Source organism: Colossoma macropomum, unplaced genomic scaffold (assembly GCF_904425465.1).
Source record: "Colossoma macropomum unplaced genomic scaffold, Colossoma_macropomum, whole genome shotgun sequence".
In the NCBI taxonomy this organism is placed as follows: domain Eukaryota; kingdom Metazoa; phylum Chordata; class Actinopteri; order Characiformes; family Serrasalmidae; genus Colossoma; species Colossoma macropomum.
The window spans coordinates 12,773,844-12,783,846 of NW_023494788.1; positions in this window are offsets into that span (position 1 = coordinate 12,773,844).

Here is a 10,003-nt window from a genome sequence, read left to right on the forward strand (position 1 = left end):
CCATTTACCCTCCAGTCCATACTAAACTTAAACACATTTTTGTGATATCATGAAAAAAAAACAAACAAAAAAACAGCACATTTACATTGCTTACATATACAGTTGTATGCAGAATTTGGGGCACCCCTGGTCGGTTTACATGTATTGTTGATTTTCTAAGTCAAAGTTTTATTTTTTAGTATGTATTAAACTTAGCATATTAATAGAAATTGAGCACTAACATTTACAGAACAATGCCATATTTAAGTGTTTTCCCTGTAGGATTAACTTATTTTCACTTAGAAAAGCAACAAAACATGTAATTTGACCACAGAATTTTTTTTGCATATGGTTGCATATGACTGTATTTGCCATTCTGCCTACAGTGGTTTAGCCCCGCCCATTCACATGGAAGTTATAAGGAGTGTTTCAACCTAGACTTTCTAAATGAGGCACAATATAGAGCATCCAATCAGAACAGAGGTCATTTTTATATGTCAGTCTCAAAGGCACAGTAACAAAAACAGCCTGTTTAATTATAAAAGATGAAGAAAGGCTGGAAAATAGTCACGTAAAAATTAATTATGACTAGTTGGGCATATAAAATCAACCAATATTATAAACACACCTCAGGAAAAATAAATATTTGCAATGTTTTTGCATTTTCCAATTCTAATTTGGGTGACACTTTATTTTGAGTGGTCCTTTTTAGATGAAACAAATGCTCAACAGACTCAGTAACGTCAAAAACATATGAGGGTTAGGATTAGATTTTGGGTTGAGGTTGAGGTTAGGGTTAGGATTGGGGCCAGGGTTAGGGTTAGGTGTTGTGTAAGGTTGGGTAAAGTTTTGTGTAATGGAAGTAACATATTAACAATACATCTACTTAATGTAAGTAATGTATCAACAGTATATCGACAAGGTATTTACTTCAATGTGTTCAGGTGCTTCAGTGCTGCTACTTCACTGATATGTTGTTGATGTGTTACCGATAATCAGTTAAGAGTTTATTAATCATCAACAAAGGACCACTCCAAATAAAGTGTTACCAAATTTGGCATATGATATTAAGCATTATACACAATATCATTATGAAATGCTTTATGATATTGTATGGTATCATATTATGGTATTATTTGTTGAGCAGAAGTTACTGTTCTGTTTTACTGGTTTATGGTTTTCAAAAGTAGATTCTTTTATTCTTTTTTGTATTGCAGAGTTTTTATTCTTGAATCGATGTAATCCAAAAAGTGTACTCCTGCACTGTATTGTATTAGGCTTCAGAAAACAATGCCTTCTTTATTGACCATATTTTCACCATCTTTTCCATTCGTCTATCATTGAGCACAACCAGATAAGAACTTTGGGGAAAAAAAACTTTGTAGCTCCATTTCCTCAAGGCTGCTTCTAAATTACCATGCAGTTTCACGGCTTGAATCAGGAGAAAGTAAAGTCACCGTTTTATAGCCGCAGAAGCTTCTACTATATTGTCCTATTCATTGGACACAAAACAATCTCTAGTTTAACACCAAATCCCCCACCAAGCAGTAAAAATAAAATGTGGGAGAAGGGTCATCAGATTCAGAATGGCTTTTTAACTTTGGTGCAGTATAGCATACTAAATGAGAAAAATATATTTTATTGCCCTTTGAAATGCTGCTCTAAGCTTTTTTTTTCCTTCCAAGGGCAGCATTCACTCTGACCTATCAACATTCAGTCCAGAGGTAGCTATAAATTGCAAAGCTGTGTGTTAGAGAGGACTTATATTGATTCTAAGAGTGAGGAGGACACTGAAGCTCAGCTCTATTTAGATTCTTATTAGAACACACCGGCACACACTCACACAATCACATATACATTTCAGCTGAGTTCAACTTCGGAATGTGGCTTGATTGAAAGCCCCTTTGTAATAATGCAGCTTCTGACTGAAATTCCTAAGACCTGTTACAAAAAGATGTATCTATAATGAAACAGGCTTTGAGGAGAGCACTTTTGCGCATTTTGCCCACGTGGTTGATGATCCCTCGACAGGGGCTGGATCAATGGAAACAAAATGAGTAAGAAGAGCAAGACTGCAATCGTTTTGCCATTGAAAACAAAAGAGATCTCACTCTTTTAAGAAAACTCTCAAATCTTTTATCCTGCATAAAGATAATGAGCATCATTTGAGCTGTTTTTAAAGATGATGCTGTCTACATGGTTTATGTATTATAGGAAAATGGACTTTACTAGATGTGGTCAGTGATTTGAGTTTGGCCTAGAAGTTACACAATGCATAGCTGAAATTTTGGAGGGGTGCACCTTGTGGCCTCTAGGTGACCTCAACATGACCGAATGTGTTTGGATTACTTGGATCGTAAGGAGCAGAAAATGCAAGCAACTTCAGAGATTACATTTTGGAGGTGTGGATAAATGTCCCTGCAGATTTCTTTGAAAGACTATAAATGGGTCTCATGAAAGCAATAGAAGCTTTAATAAAGGAGGCAATAAGTTGACTCACTTAATACAAACAAAAGATATAGTTATTGTAGTTTTCTGTTAAATATATTTTATATTTTTTTCTTGATGCTGAAAAATGAATGATTTGTACTTAATGGCCATTTTGAGATGAATGACTTTTGCACTATACTGCAACATACATATAATAGCACTACACACTACTGATGGAATGATGGGGAAAACAAAAACAAGGACTGTAAATCTCTGATCTTACAGTGATTCAGTTTGATTACAATTCTTTAGTGAATGATTCAATGTATTATGAAAACTCTAATGTCAACACAGTTCAGGTAGATTTGATTTGACAGATTTTCTTTGCTTTTTTTGAAATAAAAGAGTTTGATACAGAATGTTAGCAGTGTTAAAGTTTCATTCATTCACTCCCAGTCCACACAGTCCATATTTGGAAACTAAGCTGCAAAACCAGCCCATTCTAAGTTCATTGTTTTTGTGATGTCATGAAAAAACAGACCATTCACGTATATCCATCTGTTTAGCCTTCAGCAGTTTAGCCCTGCCCATTTGCACTGAAGTTATAAGTTAGAGTATTTTAGTTTGAGCTGTTTTTAGAACGAAGATGTATTTTTGGCACATAAAACCGCACAAATGTCATAAGTGGATCACAAAATTAAAAAAAAAAAGTAAGATACAAGATATAAAAGATAGAATAGGGTATATAGAAAGAACATAGAATTATCAGGAACTAAAGTTATAAGGATTATAACGAACTATTCATACAGTAGTAGAATATAGATGATAAAAGCAACATGGGGCAAAATAGAATGCATAATTTATTGTATATTATTGTAACAGACTACAATCAATTATTATAGATTATAACTGATTTTAACATTCCAACACGGATGCAGTTGATTCACCATCATCACAGCGCATCAATGAATTTGTGCATGCCCAGAAAATAATTCTGAGGGGCAAATTGCTGTAATTCAGATTTGACTATTTACACACACACCCACACACACACACACACACACACACACACACATCATCTAAACTGCTTATCCTTCTGGGCTGCGGGGGGAGCTGGAGCCTATCCCAGCGGTCATTGGGCGGAAGGCAGGATACACCCTGGACAAGTCAATAGTCCATGGCAGGGCAGATTTGACTATATAAAATCTGAATACTCATTTTACAGGGTTAAACAATCAATCCCCTTTGTGTTCTGTTTACTGTAAGATGTATGATCCTCAGATAAGTGGCCTGTTAAACACACTGTATAACACAGTTTCATACGTTCGATCAAGCGTTCCAACTCCATCCATAAATTGTGAATCATTACTGAAAGAGGTTGCTTGAGTCAATCTATATAAGCTGAAGTGTGGCATTTTGAAAGAACAATAGATCATCAGGAACAGGTTGTCATTTAGAGGCGAGTGAGTAAGAGAAAGAAGAAGCTTTATATTCCTCAAGTCTGATGCATCTGGCAACATAAATGGTAAAGTATAGCTCTCCACATGGTGTGTTTTTATTGGGCAGTGGAAGATTCCCAACAGGCCTGAAATCAAGATTAATGTATTTAAGACTTATAGTACCATTACAATCGTGACTGTTCTTAGAACAGAATTTAATCCCTTAAAATCCCAGGTTTATTTCATACTAAAGCTTATTGTTTATTAACTACAGGGACTTCAATGCAAACTAGTTGAGCTATTCTTAGGTTATAGTTGTGTGTAATAAAACTTTGGGCCTGTCGGTGGGCCCTGAGCATTTAAGGGATGAAAAGAACCTTTTGCATGATTAAAGGGTTCCTTGCACCTTGGAATGGTTCTTCAGATTGATGGAAAATGTGCTGTAGATGGTTCTATATAGCACCTTTTTTTTAAATTGCCTCTTATTTGCACATGCACTGGTACAGGAGGCATTTTATGGTATAATTGTTAAAAAAAAAAAAAAAAAATAAAAAAAACAGGCCTAAGGGCTAATGCTGAGATATTTTTGCATTTTACAAGCATAATAATGGTAGGTCATTTTAATGCCATGCTTTTTGTTTAAAATGGCTTTTTGCACCATAGAATACAATCTTAAAGGTAAAAAAGGTAATACAAGGGTTCTGTAGTAAAGGAAGTGGTTCTATATAGAGCCATGAGTTCTATATAGAACCATTTGCATGCATAAATGGTTCTTTGCATGGTGAAATGGTTCTTCATGATTGATGAAGAATGTATTGTATATAGTTCTATATATAACCTTTTTGACAATGGATCTAAATAGCACCGAAAAATGCTCTTCTATTGTTACAAGCTTCACATTGCAAACCATTTTTGTTGTTATATAGAACCATTATTAAAAGATTCTATATAGAACCATATACAACACATTCTTCATCAATCTAAAGAACCATTTCAACATGCAATGAACTATTTAGCATACAAATGGTTCTACATAGAACTTATGGTTCTAATTAGAATCATTACCTTTATTAGATACAAACAGAACACAACAGAACAAATTTATACCAAACATGCTGTCAGTAAGAGTGGAAATATTAGCAATACAGAGCTACTCTTACATTGCTATAGAGCATTGTTGTTGCTTTTCATGTATGGTTACTAAGACTTGAAGAAAGACCACACAGAGAACAGCGATCATGCAGAGGGTCCTTCAAGACACTCGTGAAAGGATATCTCTATTCCTCAAGGAGCTGACTGGGATTGAATATCTTGCTCCTTCTTTTCTTTTTTTGTTGTCCTCTTGCTTGTGCGGATCCCACTCGCATTATTGATGGAGCCCGAGTCCATGTGTGGCTAGAGCTTTGTGCCTGCATTGCAGAGGCTGTCGGAAAACAGATTGATTTGTAGCTACTGAGACAACAATGATACGTTGCTATGAGACAACGGGTGTCAGCACTTGCCTCACAGACTATAGAGGGAGAGGTTTGGTGGAAGAGGTGAAGGGGATCTCGCATGATTTTAGGTCCGTCTCTTTCTGGTCATGGGCAGCATTTTCAGCAGCAGGGTCTGCATTCTATCACAGTGTAGCGCTACATGAAACAATGTTCTGGTCATTCTTTGAGATACGGCTAAATAAAAATGCAAGCCATACTAATTGTGAGAGAATTGCTGAGCAAGTTCTTTTCTGAATGATATAAAATGTATTATAGCAGGAAAGCTGGAGCTTATGTTCCACCTGCAGTAATCCCACTGTGTGGACTTCAATAGCTGAACTGTGCTTAAAGCAACGGTGGTAAAGCAATCTGTCATCCACATGAAGTCATTAAAGGTAAAGTAAATGATAATTCAAATGCCTTAAAAGTGCAGGATATTCTAAAAATGATTGTTCGGTGTAGTAAAATGAAGTGTATATATGTGTGAAAAGTAGCATTTCACTGAGTGTATTTGGGATTTCTTGGATGGTGAGAAGCAAAAAATGCAACCAACTTCTAAGACTGAACTTTAGAGGTGTGGAAAAATATCCCTGCAGACATCTGAAAAAATGAAAGAATGAAGAATGCAAGCTTTAATAAAGGCAAAATGTGAACACATTAAATACTGAACATTTAGGTTGTAATGATGGGTTGATAAATTAGACAGTCGCAGATAGAAGATAAACCGTTAGGTTTATTAAGAGGACAATGAACTGAAGTAACAATACATGGGCGAAGACAATAACAGAGTTGAATAAACAAGCGAGGGTAGTAACCAAAAAGCAAACATACACAGGTAGACTAAGCCAAAAGGAAAAAGATGAGAATTCATAATGAGGAAACAAAGCAAGGTCATAAATGGAATAGAAATTAGGGGCTATACTTTGCAAAGTAATGGTGCAAACAGACAGGCTTATATACATGGCAATACTGGTGATAGCAATCAGTATTCTGCTGGGTGGCTCATGATTGGTCGGTGGAGTCATGTGACAGATGGAAGAATTCGGTTCCACTTTATATTGTGTCTCTAATAACTGTGTAGTTACATGTAAACAACATATGCAACAACAATGTAACTACTAATGATTTAGTCACTGTTAGAGATGGATTACGGAAGTACAGCTTATGTAATTAAACATGTGTATCAACTTCAGTTTTGCCTCATGTAATTACACAAGTGTATCTTAATAGTTGTAACAGCCTATTCTCTCTCATGTAATTACACAAGATTAATAACATAAATTTGTAATCAGACTGGAACAGCATTTTTTAGACGTTTTTTTTTTCCAGCAGTAAAAGGAAATATCTAATAATGAAGATAAGGACATTACTTACACTGTATCTGACAGCTTTCCTAACATTTAGCTGTGACACTGTAACCAGTTTCAGCTTTAAACCAGTCTGTAATGTGACGGTACAGCTGACAACCCCTTATCTTAAAATGTAACTGTTATGACATTAATTAAATGTGTTGCATTAAATCCAAAGCAGTGTCTAGATTACCACTCCTTTATTTCATAGTACCTACATAACAACTACACAGGAACTGTCCACTTATTATAAAGTGTAACTTTAACATTACACCACAGGAAAGTTCCTGTGCAGAAGATACACTTGTGTAATTACATGAGGCAAAACTGAAGTTGATACACATGTGTAATTACATAGGCTGTACTTCTGTAATCCATCTGTAACAGTGACTAAATCATCAGTAGTTACAGTGTTGTTGCATAAGGTATTCTTATACTTAATATAAAGTGGGACCAAGAATTCTGGGAAGTGGAGTTCATAACAGAATGAGAGTCCGAATGAGAACCAGGAAGCGTGACACTGGTATTATGTAGCCATCTGAAAATGCTTGGGCACCCCTGGTTGAATTACATGTTCTGTTGATTTGCTAGGCAAAAATAAGTTCTAATAATCTCCTCTACAGAGAACACCCTTATGCACATTCAGTACACTATTACTGTTATTCGCTGAATTTAGCATATTTAAAAAAAGAAAGCATAAAATGTGGCATACACAAAAGTTATGGCACATTATATGTTTTATATTTATATTTTTATACATTATATTTTATATTTATATTTTTATACATTATATTTTATATTTATATTTTATATTTTTCCCCAAATATTTTGAACGTAGCAAATAAATAAATAAATAAATAAATAAATAAATAAATAAAATTTGTAGGATATGCCATATTTAGGCCTGTTTTCTGTAGAGGATGTGTTAACTTACTTTTACTTAGAAAATCAACAAAGGATGAAATTTCACGAAATGTTTACATACAACTATAGATTTGTAACTTCTGACATGTTCTTATCTTTTCTAGACTAATTCTATTGGTGCATTCATCACACAATGTAAAAAGCAGCTAGTATTTTTTAAGTGATGCCAAAAAAACATTAGTTTGCACTGTATATCACAGACTCATTGCTCGCTGATGGATACTTACATTAAGGTATTGTAAAGTATGATATCCATCACATACTGGAAAAATCTGGATTGACTGTCTTCCACTTCTGCATTGAAACATTGATGTGAGGACATTTGTATGCAAAAGTATATGAGTCATTCCGTTTTTTCATGCAGCCTCAATTTTCAAGTGATTCCCTGATGTCTGTAGGGAATGCACTGAATGTAACTCAGATTCAGGGCAAAGCTGTTTTTTCCGCAACATCTTGAGTTTGTCTGTGCAAGAAACTACATAATACCAAATATGTGAAATTAATGCTTCACATATTTGGTAAACCATGAAAACAAAGATGAGCTCACAGTGACATACAACACTACAGCATAATCTCCACTAATATAAACAGAATATGTTTTGAGAAAATCTCCACTTTTACCCTTTTCACATAAACTGAAAGCTAAAGTGAACAGCACAGCTCTGAAAGTGAAAAATCTATACTAAACACCTTGACCTTCATGCTAATTAGTCCAGAAGAGTGGCATATCCAGAGGAGGTTCCACAACAGCAGAGACACGCAGAACCTGTTAGGCCTCCACATTCATCACGACAGCTGTAGACTGGACACTAAAAAGACATTTCAGATCAGTCCGTTTGTATTTCTGTATTATCTCTGCGTATCTAAGAAAGTAGGCCAAAAAGTCTTTTGGGAACAATTCATACTTTTATCAAAGACTGCTGACAGGAAAGAAAGTTCCTGACAATCATTTGGGTAAATGCACGCAGTTTTAGCATCTGGCTTCACGCCATTTTCAGAAAATGTATGAAACCACTGGTTACTGACTCTGAGTCATTCCTTAGCCATTAATCAAATCCTTAGCTCTGCTTAGACAGGCTGGCTCTCAAGCAAAGCGAGCTGAGCTAAGAGAAGTCCTCTCTCTCTCCCTCTTTCTCTCTCTCTCTCTTTCTCTCTCTTTTTTTTTTACTTCTTCTCTGGAAGCAGTGGTGGCTGATATGCTTTACTCTGTGGGGAAGAGTAAAAAAGCTAAAAATGAAACCCATTACTTTATCTGCTCAGTTTGTGTCTGCATTTTCCACTTTTCAGTCCATTTTGGATCTTCAGCCTATTAAGTAGGTATTACATGCCCAGTAACTGAGAGTAGCCGACATGCAGGGAGAAAAATGTCTAATTATATGTCTGTTGAAATTTTAGAGAGGACACAGGATCTTGACAAAACCTCATAAGCCTGAGTCTCACAGCATTCTTCAGCTTGAAGACACTTACAGAGCTCAGTCTGAGAAAAATGTAGACTGTGAAATGTCAGCCAATTTGAAAGCCTAGACTGTCAACTGTATAAAAACTGTGAAAAATAATGAATATTCTATCTGAAATTTTAGGGATTTAAGAATCACAGGCATTGACAATCCATTTATATCCTTGTAAACCAGAACAGAATTTTAACGCTCTTTTTTTTGTTTTTTTTTTACTTCAACTGCACTATAGCATTGATATTAGGGGTGCGGGAAAAAATCGATTAGATGCATCGCGATGCGGACGTGAACGATTCTGAATCGATTCACAAATGTCAAAAATCGATTTTCTAAATATTTAATTTATAACGTAACGTTCACGGAATGCAAAAGGTGGAACTTGGAAGTGGGTAAGTGCAGCGCCCGGACAGTCTGTGGCGGCACATAACAAAAACACAACTGGATGAGCGAGAAATCCGACCGGCTCCCCTCTGCATTAAAAGCCAGGTTAGATCAGGAGTCACAACACAAATGTTCAGAAGAGCCATTTTGTCCTTTCAACAAAATTCAAACCACCTTGGGAGCCACAACATTTAATGTCCAGTATGTCTCAGTATGTGTTAATGTCCTAGTATCGACTAAACAATATAAACGAAAACGCGGACCTACTCTACTCTGCTTTAAGCTTTAGGTTTAGCCGCTTTCCTCCCATCTCTGCCAGAAAACTTTTCTTCAAAAGTAGAGCAGCTTATTGTAAAATGTCTCAGCGTTCGACTGTTTTCCGAGGCTGAAGTCGCTTCTTATTCTCCAGCTTCTTGTTCGAATTTTTCCGTTCCACCTTAAATTCTGACTGAGGCGCCAAATGTAAATGCGGCACCATTTAAGATGGAACGGGACAATTCAAAAGAAAAACTGACTTCAGCTTCCCAACTTTTTAGTGTTTGACAGTCTCGTTGCAAATTTAACATACCAGG